This window comes from Stomoxys calcitrans, chromosome 2 (assembly GCF_963082655.1).
Source record: "Stomoxys calcitrans chromosome 2, idStoCalc2.1, whole genome shotgun sequence".
Taxonomy (NCBI): domain Eukaryota; kingdom Metazoa; phylum Arthropoda; class Insecta; order Diptera; family Muscidae; genus Stomoxys; species Stomoxys calcitrans.
In genome coordinates, this window is record NC_081553.1 from 209,927,935 (window position 1) to 209,944,027 (window position 16,093).

Consider the following 16,093-nt stretch of genomic DNA (forward strand, 5'->3'; position numbering starts at 1 on the left):
GTATTATTTTGAAAATACTAACTGGTATTGTTTCCATACCATACATATATATGGTAGGAAACAATACAATATGGTATTGCTTCCATACCATATGGTATTGTTTCCATACCATACGGTATTGTTTTCATACACCATATAATATTGTTTCCACCCCATACGATGTAGTTTTTGCAATACTTTATGGTATTGATTCCTCAAATATGACATTGTTTTCATACTTACTGTATTTCCATGACATGAGGTATTGTTTCTATACCATACGGTATTAGTTCCATACTACCATATGATATTGTTTCCACAGTAATATATGGTATTGTATCTTACAATATGGCGTTGTTCTTAACAATGTATGGTATTATTTCCTATATTGTATTGTTTCCATACCATATGGTATTGTTTCTATACCATGTGGTATAGTTTCTTTACCATGTGGTATTGACTTTATACTGCCATATGATATTGTTTCCATACCATTCCATAAAGTTTGCACAATACTATATGGTATTGTTTCCACACGAAACGGTATTGTTATATAATACCATATGGTACTGTTTTCCTACCATACAGAATTGTATTGACAATACTATGTTGTATTGTTTCTACCTACCAGTTTCCTACGGCATTGTTTTCATAATACTATGTGGCATTGTTCCATACCATACGACACTATATTCACTATAGCATATAAGATGGTTTCCATACATTTTTTAAAGTTTTTTTTACAAAGTCACATGATTTTGTTTCCATACCATACGGTATTTTTTTATACTCCCATATGGTTTTGTTTCCATACCATACGGTATAGTTTTCATAACACCATATGAAATTGTTTCCATATCTACGGTATTATTTTCATAATACCATATGGAAATGTTTCCATAAAATATGGTATTGCTTTGAAAATACTATATGGAAATGTTTCCATAATATAAATATTTTAGAAGACAATACCAAATAGTATTGTTTCAAACCATATGGTATTGTTTTCGTATTACCTTATGGTATTGTTTTCAAAATACTATATGGTATTGTTTTCCACCACTCGGTATTTTTTTCATAATACCACAAGGTATTGTTTCCTACCATACGTTATTGTTTTCAAACACCATATGACATTGTTTTCATACCATACGGTATTGTATTGACATTAACATATGGTATTGTTGCACTCCATACGGTATTGCTTTCGTAATACCATATGATGCTATTTCCCTGCCGTACCGTATTGTATTGACAGTACTAAATGGTATTGTTTTCTACCACTTCCTACCTATTTTTTCCTACGGTATTGTTTTCATAATACTATATGACATTTTTTCCATACCATTCAGTACTATTTTCACAAACCATATGTGATGGTTTCCACACCGCAAGTTTTTTTTACAATGTCGTATGGTTTTGTTTCCATACCATACGGTATTGTATTACTACGGTACTACCGTATGGTATTGTCTCCAAACTATACGGTATTGATTTCACAATGCCATAAGGTATTGTTTTCAAAGCATACGGTATTGATTCATAATACCATATGGAATTTTTTCCATATCACACGGTATTATTTTCATAACAACATATGTTATCGTTTTGAAAATACGATATGGTATTATTTCCGTTCCATACGGTATTGTTTTTATAATACTATATGGTGTTGTTTACATGCCATATGGTATTATTTTCAAAATACCATATAAAATTGTTTCCATACCATACGGTATTGTATTGGCAATAGTATATGGAATTGTTTTCTAGCTATTCCTACCTACCTTTTTCCTACGGTGTTGTTTTCGTAATACCATAGGGAGTTGTTTTCATATAATACGATTATTTTGTAATATCACATGGAAATGTCTCCATACCATTTGGTATTGTTTGGAAAATACTATAGGGTGTTGTTTCCATATCTTACATATGGTAGGAAACAATTCCATTTCATACTATATGGTGTTATTTTTAAACTACCATATGTTTCCACACTATACGATATTGTGTTGACAATACTATATGGCATTGTTTCCTACCATATGGTATTGTTTTGCTTCCACACCACACCGTAGGTTTTCACACTACCATATGATATTGTTTCCTATCACACGGTAATGGTTTTCATAACCCCTTAAGGCATCGTTTCCATACCATACGGTACTGTTTTTATAATATAATCTGGTATTGTTTCAAAACCGTTCTGTACTATTTTCACTATACCATGTGGTGTTGTCTCCATAATATACGTTTTTGTTTTTACAATGTCATATGGTTTTATTTCAATACCATACGGTATTGTTCTAATACAATCGTATGATATCGGTTCCATACCATATGGTATTGCTTTCGAAGCATGCGCATTGATTTCGTAATATCTAATGGTTTTTTATTTCTTAATTATTGTGATAATACCATATGGTATTCTTTTCACAATACTTTATAGAATTGTTTCCATACCATACGGTATTGTTTTTATAATACCATATGGTAATGTTAACATGTCATACGGTATTATTTTCATAACACCATATGATATTGTTTTTTAATACCATATGGTATTGTTTCCATATGATATGGTTTCCATGCCATGCGGTATTTTTTTTTTCTTAACCCAAAACGGAGTTAATTCACCAACAGTACCATAGCAATTTTTCTTTCGGTGTATATATTTTTATTTATGGTTCAATATACTCTTGGTTTCATTCTGTAGCCATTGTTTTGAGTTTTTTTTTTCCAAACAACATCTGTAACTGAAACGCCTGAGCTTTTCTCTCCAATCCCATCATGGAATGGAGACAACAGTGAGCATGCTATAGATGATAATAACGATAATGAAGAAATTGTGAGAAATTGTTATAGTGATATTATGTTTAAGTTTTTCATACATTACTCCCACAAGTAGAGCAAAAAAATAATGTTTTAAACAATACAAAAAAAATCATAATTGAGTAAATACTACTTTTTTTAAAACATACAATGTAGTTAAGTGTATTTGTATAAATTTGAAGAAAAAATAAATAAATACATTTCATATATAAAAGCATATATATATTGTGAAATTGAAAAGTTGAACTTATTTTGGATGACATAAAGGTAGGGTGAGTCAAATTATATACGAATTTTCATACCCTGAGATTTTTTAGCCAAATATAACGCAATCACACTACTACTACTCGAATAATTTTCCTTCTAATGAACTTAGAAGCAAATTGTTTTAGTGGCCTGCAAATAATTTAATGAGCTGTCAATAACACAAATATGTAGCATGAAGCTATCATTTTCAGCTTGAATGATATACCTGAGTGAACTTGGTAACACTTCGTATCAGCTACCCTGAATATACCACCTACTCAGAATGAGGTCCATGTAGCAGTGACCCGACTGAAAAACAGCAAAACCACAGGAGCCAATGGGTTGCCTTCTTGGCATGTTAGCACCAATATGGAAAAATCTCAGCTTCTCAAAATTCACTGTTTTTGGAATTGTGAAGTTCGAAAATTAAGGGAAGTTAGAGCATTTGGAAATTCACGTAGGTTTTTTGCATTTTTTGTATATCGATTATGCGATTTTCAGCTTGTTTTTTGAAGAAAAGACATAGGAGTTGCACTGAACGGTTTTTTGCCATTATCTTCAATACTGTATACTCAACTCGAAAATTTTTTCGCATCAAAAATTGAAAATTTTCATAATTTTTTTGCTAAAAAAATGCAAAAAAATAAAATGTGAAATTTTAAGTAATTTTGTTTACATTACGAATCGTTATCGAATTTTGAACTGCGGAATGCTTAAAAATTGTCGAAATTCAAAGAAATGAAGGAATTACAGCGTTGTTGTCCTCGAAAACGACTTTGAATTTTTACGACCAAAAAACATAGGTTTTTGCAATGTCTTTCATTGAAAACGTTAGAGAATTGCTCCCTGCATCACCATTTCGGAAAGAGGGTTTCTTCTCAAATCCTACAAGGTTTGAAAATATGCGATGTTCAGGAAACTAAGAAAGTTACAGCAATTGCAAACTCACGTTGGTTTTTTTTTAATATTTGGATATCGATTATGCGATTTTGAAGCAATGCTCTTAAAATTTTCAAAGCAATAGAAGAAAGTATTGCTTCATCCAGTACCATTACGGAAACAGATTTTCTTTACGAATCCAACGGTGTGCTCAGCATTTAGATTTTCGCAAAGCTAAGCATGTTACAGCAATCTCAAATTGATGTTGATTTTAACATTTTTTGTATATCAATTATGCTGTTACGACCTGGTTTTTTGAAGAAAAGGCACAGGAGTTCATAAGGGGTTAGCCTTTGCTAAAAAAATGCAAAAAAAAATAAAATGTGAAATTTCAAGTAATTTTGTTTACATTACGAATTGTCTTTGAATTTCGAACGGCGCAATGCTAAAAAATTCTCCAAATTCGAAAAAATGAAGGAGTTACAACGTTTTTGGCTTTGAAAACGACTTTGAATTTTTACGACCAAAACAAATTGGTTTTTGTAATGTTTTTCATAGGAAACCTTAGAGAATTGCTCCATGCTGCACCATTACAGAAAGAAGTTTTTGACGCAAATCCTACAATGTCTGAAAATGTGTGATGTTTGAAAAACTAAGGAAGTTAGAGCAACTGCAAACTCATGTTGTTTTTTTTTTTTTTGAATTTTTGAATATCAATTATGCGATTTTAGAGCAATACTCCAAAGTTTTCAAGGAAATATAAAGAAGTATTGTTTTTATCCAGCACCATTACGAAAAGAGTGTTTTTTCACGAATCCAACGGTGTCTTAAAAAGTTTGGAAGTTCGCAAAATGAAGGATGTTACAGCAATTTCAAATCCACCTTGATTTTTTGCATTTTTCGTATACAAATTATGCGATTTTGAGCTTGTTCTTTGAAGAAAAAGCATAGGAGTTGCACTAAATCGATTTTTTTGCCAAAATCTTTAATACTGTATACTCAACTCGAAAAATTTTTTCGCATCAAAAATTGAAAATTTTCATAAGGGGTTAGCCTTTGCTAAAAAAAATGCAAAAAAATAAAATGTGAAATTTCAAGTAATTCTGTACACTTTACGATTCCTCTTTGAATTTCGAACGGCCGAATGCTTACAATTTTTCGAAATTCTAAGAAATTAAGGAGTTTTAGCGTTTTAGACCTTGAAAACGGCCTTCAATTTTTACACCCAAAAAACATTCGTTTTTGCTATGTTTTCCATAGAAAACTTTACAGTATTGCTTTATACAGTACCACTTCGCAAAGAGATTTTCTGAAAATTTTGAAGATTTTACGTTTTCGAATTACGAAATATATGAAGGATTTACATCCTTTTCGGACTCGGCTTTTAGCATGTCATTAAAGATTTGTTTTTGTTTATTTGTCGATAATTGCCAAAATTTTGATTTCTCAAACTAGCACCATTGTGGTAAGAGGTTTACTTCTCAAATCCAACGGTGTTTTTCAAAATCTCGAAGTTTGCAAATCTATGTTAGCTATCATAATTTCCAACTCGCAGTGACTTCTTTACAGTTTTCATTTATTACCAATTACACAATTTTGAGTTTGCTTTTTGAAGAAACCACTCGGGGATTACACTGAGCTGCATTTTTGCTTCTGTCACAAACTTTACCACTGCGTTCTCAACTCGAACCTTTTTGGGGTATTCAAAATTAATAATTTTGAGAAAGATACAGATACAGAAAAAAACTAAAATTTCAAGAATTTCTGTTTATTTTACGATTCCACTTCGAATTTGGAATTGCAAAAAGCTTTAGGATTCACAAAATTGGAAAAGAGCTACAGAGTTTCCTTTTTTTAATATTTTCGCCGAAAAAATCGACTTTTCCAAAGAAAACGGTGAAGTATGAGGGCTGCTATGTAAGCTTCTGCTTCAATCAGCTCCATTACAGAGAGAATATTTGCTTTGTAAGCCATGGAGAACTTTACTTATCGGACACAATGGTATGACCAGATCTTATAACATAGCACCAACCATTTCATTGTTGAATTTATTGGACATGGGTGCGTATGTTTGCTTTTCAATAGTTATGGCCTCATAAAACATACATCATACGCCACCTTGAACACTCATTTTCCATATAAAATCACTTGGCAAAAGATTATTTACAAATCAAATCTCTAAATCACGGGTGCTACGGATGCAAAGGCATCCCTTTTTCTACTGAAACATGACCGTAGATATACCACGCACTTCCGATATGTACGAGGACTGTTATATAAGTTTCTGGTCCAGGCAACACTTAGTATTGCCAGGTCAAATCTGACACTTCCATTGGAAAGATTGACATTTTCTAGCATAAATGTACACAGAATGTTTTGACATATGACCACCATCATTTGTGTACAGTGGCTTAAAAAAATTAGTTTGACTTAAAAAAATGGAACAAACTCGTGAACATTTGAGGCTCACAATATTCCGATTACTGGCTAAGGTGTATGTCCATAGTGCCATGGGGCAGGTTAATATTCGCACTCTCTTTTCAACCTAACCTAACCTTACTCGTGAACATTATCGTGCGACCATTTTTCACCACTTTCTACGTGGAGTGCATTGATGAACATAAGTCGTTGTATGCTGATGAAGCACCGCCCTACAGCACAGTCAAAACCTGATTTAATGAATTCAGTTGTGGTCGACATTCGCTCAAAGTCGATTTCCATGAAAGTCGTCTAAAAACATTGGTGCCGTGCGTGAACCTCTAATGCAAGATCGTCGTCTAACATACCTTAACATAGGGGCATCCTTGGGCCTTCCCTCCACCAGCATACATTTGTAGTCAGAATGCTTTGACGTACGACCATTATTTGCATTGTTTTATAGTTACTTGAAAAAAATTATTTCACAAAGAAATGAACTATCTGGTGAAAATTTTAGCGGAATAATTTTCCAAAACTCTCAACGTGGATTATCATGACAAGAGTCATGCTCTGAATCGGTCCGTAACCTGATATAGCTCCCATATAAACCGTTCTCCCGATTATACTTCTGATCTCCAGATTATACTTCTAGAGGGCGCAGATTTTTTTTCCGATTTGACTGAAATTTTCTGCAACGACTTTTCCTATAACCTATAACGTATGGTATGTGAGGGCATAATTCAAAAAGTCAACATACGCACCTATGTACAACAAATTTAAAAAATAAATGGTTGTTCCTGTGTCATGGGATCAGCCATGCATGCATGCTGAACCTTATAGGCTCTGAACCGGTTCATAACCTGATATAGCTCACACTTAATCTGCATGTTCACAGTTTAAAAAGTTGCGTCTTCGTGACTATGTCAGAAATTTATATTGCAGCTCTCATACTATTTCAACCGACACCATAACGAAATGAATTTTTGCTTTCAAATCCAGTGAGAGCTTTACTTTTCGAATACAATTATATGGGCTGATCCCATGACACAGGAACAACCATTTATTTTTTAATTTTGTTGTACATAGGTGCGTATGTTGACTTTTTGAATTATGCCCTCACATACCATACGTCATACGCCACCTTGTTCCATCGCCCGATTTTAATTCGACTCTCTAGAGCGCAAATTAAACCCGATTTGGCTGAAATTTCGAACAATGACTTCAACAATGGTCTCCAACAATCAAAACAAGTATGGTCTAAATCGGTCCAATATTTGATATAGCTCCAATAGCATGTACATTTATATCCACTATACTTTTTTCTCTTATAAAGGGATACTAGGCATAGAACTTGGCAAATGCAATCCATAGTGGAGGGTTAAACAGATTCGACTCGGTCGAACTTAGCACGCTTTTACTTGTATTTTTTAACCAACATGGCATTAGGCAAAGCTACCAGTATCATTATAATGATGTATGGTGCAATATACAAAAACTTTGTTCACTTGTTGTATGAGTTTACCAATAAAGGCCGGTTCAGATTTTCCAACGCGATCCCACTACTACGCTTGAACTTCATCACGAATAACCTTTCTTTAAAATAGGCTCAGAACCAAATGCTTTAAGAGGCTTGCAAACACAATAATGAGCTGCCAATAAAACAAATATGTAGCATGTAGTTATCATTTTCAGGTTGAAACATATACCAAAGTGAACTTGGTAACATTTCGTATCAGCTACCCTGAATAAGGCATCTAGACAGATTGAGCTCCAAGTAGCTCAGACGCGATTGGAAAACAGCAAGACAGCAGATGCAGATGGCTTGCCATCTTTGAAAGTTAGCACCCATACAAAAAGAGCTTAACTTCTCAAATCCAATGGTGGCCTCAGAATTTAGAAGTTCCCAAAACTAAGGAATTTATAGGAATTTCAAAATCTCCTTGATTTTTCGGCATTTTTCGGATATCAATTATGCGGTTACGACCTTGGTTTTTGAAGAAAAAGCACAGGAGTTGCACTAAACCGATTTTTTGCCATAAACTTCGATACTGTGTACTCAACTCGAAAAATTTTTTCGCACCAAAAATTGAAAATTTTCAGAAGGGGTAAGCCTTTGCTAAAAAAATGTAAAAAAATAAAATTTTAAATTTCAAGTAATTCTGTTTACTTTACGAATCGTCTTCGAATTTCGAACTGCGGAATGCCAGAAAATATTCGAAATTCGAAAAAATTAAGGAGTTACAGCGTTTTAAGTTTCTATAACATACGGTATTGTTTCCGTTTTTGTTTTTACATTGTCATATGGTTTTATTTCCGTACCATACGGTATTTTTTCCATACCATACGGTATTTCACAATACCATATGGTATTGTTTCCAAAGCATATGGTTGCAATACCATATGGTATTGCTTTTACAATATCATATAGTATCTTTTTTATAATACCATATGATGTTGTTTCCATACCGTGCGATATTATTATCACAATACCATATGGGAGTATTTTCATACCATACGGTATAGTTAGAAAATACTATATGTTATTGTTTCCATATCACACATATGGAAGGAAATAATACCATGTGAAATTGTTTCCTACTTTACGGTATTATTTTCATGATGGCATAAGCTATAGTATCCTAGCGTACGGTTTGGTTTTCATAATACCATATGGTATTCTTTCCATACCATACTTATTTATTGACAATGCCATATGGTAGCGTTCCCTACCATACGGTACTATTTTCATAAAATTATATGGTATTGTTTCAATACCATACGGTATTGTATTGGCAATACTTTATTGTATTGTTGCCTACCTATTACTACCTACCTTTTTCTTACCGTTTTTTTTTTTTTTTTGATAATACTATATGGTATTCTTTCCTACCATATGGTACTATTTTCATTATACCATATGTAATTGTTTCCATATCGTACATTGTTTTACAATGTCACATAGTTTTGTTGTCATACCATACGGCATTGTTTTACTACTACCGTAAGGTAGTAGTTTCCAAAGCATACGTTATTGATCTCTTAATGTCATATGGATCTGTTTCCAGACCACAGGGTAATATTTTCATAACACTATATGGTATTATTTTGAAAATACCATATGGTTTTTTCCGTTTCATACGGAATTGTTTTATAATACTACATGGTGTTGTTAGCATACCATACGGAATTATTTTCAAAATACTATATGAAATTGTTTCCATACCATACGGTATTGCATTGGCAATAGTATATGGTATTATTTCCTACTTATTCCTACCTACCTGTTTCCTACGGTATTTGTTTCATAATACTATATGGTATTGTTTCCATACCATTCGATACCATTTTGGCTATACCACAAGGTATTGTTTACATACCATACGTTTTTGTATCAACTCTGTCATATGGTATTTTTTGCATACCATACGGTTTGTTTTCGTAATACCATATGGAATCGTTTTCATATCATACGATTATTTTGTAATACCACATGGAAATGTTTACATACCATATGGTATTATTTGGAAAATACTGTAGGGTATTGTTTCATACCATACTGTATTATTTTCATACCACCATATGCTGTTGTTTCCATACCATTCGTTATTATTTTCACAATATTATATGTTATGGTTGCCTACCATACGGTATTGTTTTCATAATACCATATGGTAGTGTTTCCTAACATACCATATTGGGTACATGATGCAATATGGAAATGCTTCCATACCATTTGTTATGTTTTCATACAACGATATGGTATTGTTTCCTATCACACGGTATTGTTTTCATAACACCATATGGTACCGTTTCCATACCATACGGTACTGTTTTCATAATATCACATGGTATTGTTTGCATACCATACGGTACTGTTTTCACTATACTATGTGGTGTTGTTTCCAATACATAAATTTTTGTTTTTACAACTTCATATGGTTTTTTTCTCTACCATACGATATTGTTTTATCACTATCGTTTGCTATTGGTTCCATACCATATGGTATTGTTTTCAAAGCGTAATGCATTGATTTCATAATATTGAACGGAACTGTTCCAATACCATATCTTATTATTGTGATAATACCACATGATATTCTATTGACAATATTTTATGGTACTGTTTCCATACCATACGGTATTGTTTCTATAATACCATATGGTAATGTTAACATGTCATATTGTATTATTTTCACAATACTATATGGCATTGTCTTTTAATACCATATGGTATTGTTTCCATACCATACGGTACTATTTTCACAATACCATATGGTATGGTTTCCATACCATGCGGTATTTTTTTTCTTAACCCAAAACGGAGTTAATTCCCCAACAGTACCATAGCAATTTTTCTTTCGGTGTATATATTTTTATTTATAGTTCAATTATTTATAGTTCATTCTGTAGCCATTGTTTTGAGTTTTTTTTTTCCAAACAACATCTGTAACTGAAACGCCTGAGCTTTTCTCTCCAATCCCTTCATGGAATGGAGACAAGAGTGAGCATGCTATAGATGATAATAACGATAATGAAGAAAATGTGAGAAATTGTTTTACTCCCACAAGTAGAGCAAAAAAAAAATGTTTTAAACAATACAAAAAAAAAATCATAACAGAGTAAATACTCCTTTTTTTAAACATACAACATAGTTAAGTGAATTTGTATAAATGTGAATAAAAAATAAATACATTTCATATATAAAAGCATATATATATTGTGAAATTGAAAAGTTGAACTTATTTTGGATGACATTCTGGTAGGGTGAGTCAAATTAAATACGAATTTTTATAACCTCAGTTTTTTTAGCCAAATAAAACTCAATTACACTACTACTACTCGAAAAACTTTCCTTTTAATAAGCTCGAACCAAAAGTTTTTAGTGGTCTGCAAACAATATAATGAGCTGTCAGTAACACAATTATGTAGCATGAAGCTATCATTCTCAACTTGAAAAATATACCTGAGTGAACTTTGTAACACTTCGTATAAGCTACCCTTTATATACCACCTACTCAGAATGAGGACCACGTGGCAGTGACACGAATGAAAAACAGCAAGACAGCAAGAGCCAATGGGTAGTCATGTTGGCTAGTTAACACCAATATGGAAAAAGCTCAGCTTCTCAAAATTCACTGTTTGCGGAATTGTGAAGTTCGAAAATTAAGGGAAGTTAGAGCATTTTGAAATTCACGTAGGTTTTTTCGTATATCGATTATGCGATTCTCAGCTTGTTTTTTGAAGAAAAGACATAGGAGTTGCACTAAACCGAATTTTTTGCCAAACTTTTCAATACTGTATACTCAACTCGAAAAATTTTTCCGCATCAAAATTTGAAAATTTTTATAAGGGGTTAGCCTTTGCTAAAAAAAATGCAAAAAAAATAAAATGTGAAATTTCAAGTAATTTTGTTTACATTACGAATCGTTATCGAATTTTGAACTGCGGAATGCTTAAAAATAGTCGAAATACGAAAAAATGAAGGAGTTACAGCGTTTTTAGCTTTGAAAACGACTTTGAATTTTTACGCCCACAATAAATTGGTTTTTGCTATGTTTTCCTTAGCAACCTTAACAGTATCAATTCATGTAGCACCTCTATGAAAAGGGATTTTTGTCACGAATCCAACGGTCTCTGCAAAATTGTCAGGTTCGCAAAACTGAGGAAGCAGTTGCAAACTCACGTTGGTTTTTTGAATTTTTGGATATAAGTTATGCGATTTTGAAGCTATACTCGTAAAGTTTTCAAGGAAATAGAAGAGAGTATTGCTTCGTCCAACACCATTACGGAAAGAGTTTTTCTTCAAGAATCCAACGGTGCGCTCAGAATTTTGAATTTCGCAAAACTAAGAATGTTACAGCACTTTAAAACTCACGTTGATTTTTTTGCATTTTTCGGATATTGATTATGCGACTTTGAGCTTGATTTTTGAAGAAAAAGCATAGGAGTTGCACTAAACCGAATTTTTTGCCATAATCATCAATACTGTATACTCAACTCGAAAAATTTGTTCGCATCAAAATTTTAAAATTTTTATAAGGGGTTAGCCTTTGCTAAAAAAAATGCAAAAAAATAAAATGTGAAATTTCAAGTAATTTTGTTTACATTACGAATTGTCTTGGAATTTCGAATTGCGGAATGCAAAAAAATTTTGGAAATTCGAAAAGATGAAGGAGTTACAGCGTTTTTGGCTATGAAAACGACTTTGAATTTTTACGACCAAAACAAATTGGTTTTTGTTATGTTTTTCATAGCAACCTTTACAGTATCGCTTTATGCAGCACCTCTGCGGAAAGAGATTTTCTTCACGAATCCAAAGGTGTGCTCAGAATTTTTAAGTTCCCAAAACAAAGGATGTTACAGCAATTTCAAACTCACGTTGATTTTTTTAGTATTTTTCGAATATTAATTATGCGATTTTGAGCTTGTTTTTTGAAGAAAAAGCACAGGTGTTGCACTAAACCGAATTTTTTGCTATAATCATCAATACTGTATACTCAACTCGAAAAATTTTTTCGCATCAAAAATTGAAAATTTTCATAAGGGGTTAGCCTTTGCTAAAAAAAATGCAAAAAAATAAAATGTGAAATTTCAAGTAATTCTGTACACTTTACGAATCGTCTTTGAATTTCGAACGGCGGAATGCTTACAATTTTCCGAAATTCTAAAATATGAAGGAGTTTTAGCGTTTTAAGCCTTGAAAACGACCTTGAATTTTTACACCCAAAAAACATTCGTTTTAACAATGTTTTCCATAGAAAAATTTACAGTATTGCTTTATACAGTACCACTTCGGAAAGAGATTTTCTGAAAATTTTGAAGATTTTACGTCTTCGAATTACGAAATATATGAAGAATTTACATCCTTTTCGGACTCGGCTTTTGGTATGTCATTAAAGATTTTTTTTTGTTTATTTGTCGATAATTGCCAAAATTTTGATTTCTCAAACTAGCACCAATATGGTACGAGGTTTACTTCTCAAATCCAACGGTGTTTTTCAAAATCTCAAAGTTTGCAAATCTAAGTTAGCCATCATAATTTCCAACTCGCAGTGATTTCTTTACAGTTTTCATTTATTACCAATTACACAATTTTGAGTTTGCTTTTTGAAGAAACCACTCGGGGATTACACTGAGCTGCATTTTTGCTTCTGTCACAAACTTTACCACTGCGTTCTCAACTCAAGCATTTTTGGGGTATTCAAAATTAATAATTTTGAGAAAGATACAGATACAGAAAAAAACTAAAATTTCAAGAATTTCTGTTTATTTTACGATTCCACTTCGAATTTGGAATTGCAAAAAGCTTTAGGATTCACAAAATTGGAAAAGAGCTACAGAGTTTCCTTTTTTTAATATTTTCGCCGAAAAAATCGACTTTTCCAAAGAAAACGATGAAGTATGAGGGCTGCTATATAAGCTTCTGCCTCAATCAGCTCCATTACAGAGAGAATATTTGCTTTGTAATCCATGGAGAACTTTACTTATTGGAACCCAATGGTATAACCAGATCATATAGCATAGCACCAACCATTTCATTGTTGAATTTATTGAACATGGGTGCGTATGTTTGCTTTTCAATAGTTATGCCCTCATAAAACATACATCATACGCCACCATGTACACTGATTTTCCATATTTTCCACTTGGCAAAAGATTATTTACAAATCAAATCTCTAAATCACGGGTGCAACGGATTTAGAAGCATCTCTTTTTCTACCGACACATGACCGTTGATATACCACGCACTTCCGATATGTACGAGGACTGCTATATAAGTTTCTGGCCCAGGCAACACTTAGTATTGCCAGGTCAAATCTGACATTTCCTTCCAAAGTTTGACATTTTCTAGCATAAATGTACTCAGAATGTTTTGAAATGTAACCACCATCATTTGTGTTGTTAACAGGGACTTAAAAAAAATTTGATTGATAAAAAAGTAGAACAAACTTGTGAACATTTGAAGCTCACAATATACCGATTACTGGCTAAGGTGTATGTCCATAGTGCCATGGGGCGGGTTAATATTCGCACTCTCTTTTCAACCTAACCTAACCTTACTCGTGAACATCATTGTGCGACCATTTTTCACCACTTTCTACGTGAAGTACATTGATGAACATAAATCTTTGTATGCTGATGAAGCAGCGACCTATAGCACAGTCAAAACCAGATTTAATGAATTCAGTTGTGGTCGACATTCGCTCAAAGTCGATTTCCATGAAAGTCGTCCAAAAACGGTCTATGTACTAGAGAACGTTGGTGCCGTGCGTGAACCTCTAATGCAAGATCGTCGTCTAACATACCTTGACATAGGGGCATCCTTGGGCATTCCCTCCACCAGCATACATTTGTAGTCAGAATGCTTTGACGTACGACCATTATTTACATTGTCTTGCAATTACTTGAAAAAAATTATTTCACAAAGAAATGAACTATCTGTTGAAAATTTTAGTGGGATAATTTTCCAAAACTCTCAACGTGGATTATCATGACAAGAGTTCATTGATGGACTTCAATCTTTGCATGGCGATGAAACCCATTCTATAGCACTGGGAAAAACTGTTATTATGAATTCAGTAGTGGTCAACGATGACGGAGGCCACCGTAGCGCAGAGGTTAGCATGTCCTCCTATGCCTCTGAACGCCTGGGTTCGAATCCTGGCGAGACTATCAGAAAATTTGTTCATCAGTTGTTTTCCCCTCCTAATGCTGGCAATATTTGTGAGGTACTATGCCATGTAAAACTTCTCTCCAAAGAGGACTCGGCTATAAAAAGAAGGTCCCTTATCATTGAGCTTAAACTTGAATCGGACTGTACTCATTGATATGTGAGAAGTTTGCCCCCGTTTATTTTTCAATTCAATTTTTTTTTCAATTCAATGGTTCTTTATTTCATATAACGTTATAATATGTATAAAACAATTTTACAAAAAATATCTTATTGATAATAAAGAATTTTACAGCATGGTTTATAATTAAACCGTCTGCCGGAGTATTGAGTTATTATATTTTTCTGTTTAATTTTATTCTTAATTAGTAATTAAACTCTTCTATTAACATATTTCTATATTTTCTTGCTTCCTTTAAGAAGTTTAGTAAATTCACCCAGCAAAAACCTTCACCACCATTTAGTATGCTAATAATTTCGGTTTGATCCAATAGAGTTCTATTAAAATGTCTAACTCTCATATTTGCTAATACTGGACAGCGGCCAATGAAATGGACTAAATTTTCTGCTTCTCCCAAATTACACAATGAACATCTTTGTTCATTCGAGGTCCTATATTTATTAAAGTTCAACCACATTAGATCACCTCTAGCTTTCAGAATCAAAGTTATTTGTTCTTGGCTGAATTTTTCTGTGCAATACATGGGGCCAACATTGTAATCGAGGTATTTATATATTCTGTTTTCACTTTGCTGCGCTTTTTGTAAGTGATCATTAAACTTATTGGCTTTCATGTCCATTAAAAGTTGCTGTGCTGCACTCATCCAAGATTTTTTATTTATTTTTACATTATTACTATTTATGTTATGCAACGAGAGTTGGGTACTATAATCGCCCCCGTTTATTGCTACATTCCACTAGTGGTCGACGACCACTCAAACTCGAATTCCGTGAAGGTCGTTCGTAAATGGCCGTTGTACCAGAGAACATTGATGCCGGGCGTGAACTTATAATGGAAGATCGTCGTATGATATACCGTGAGATATGGGCTTCCTTGAGCACTTCTTC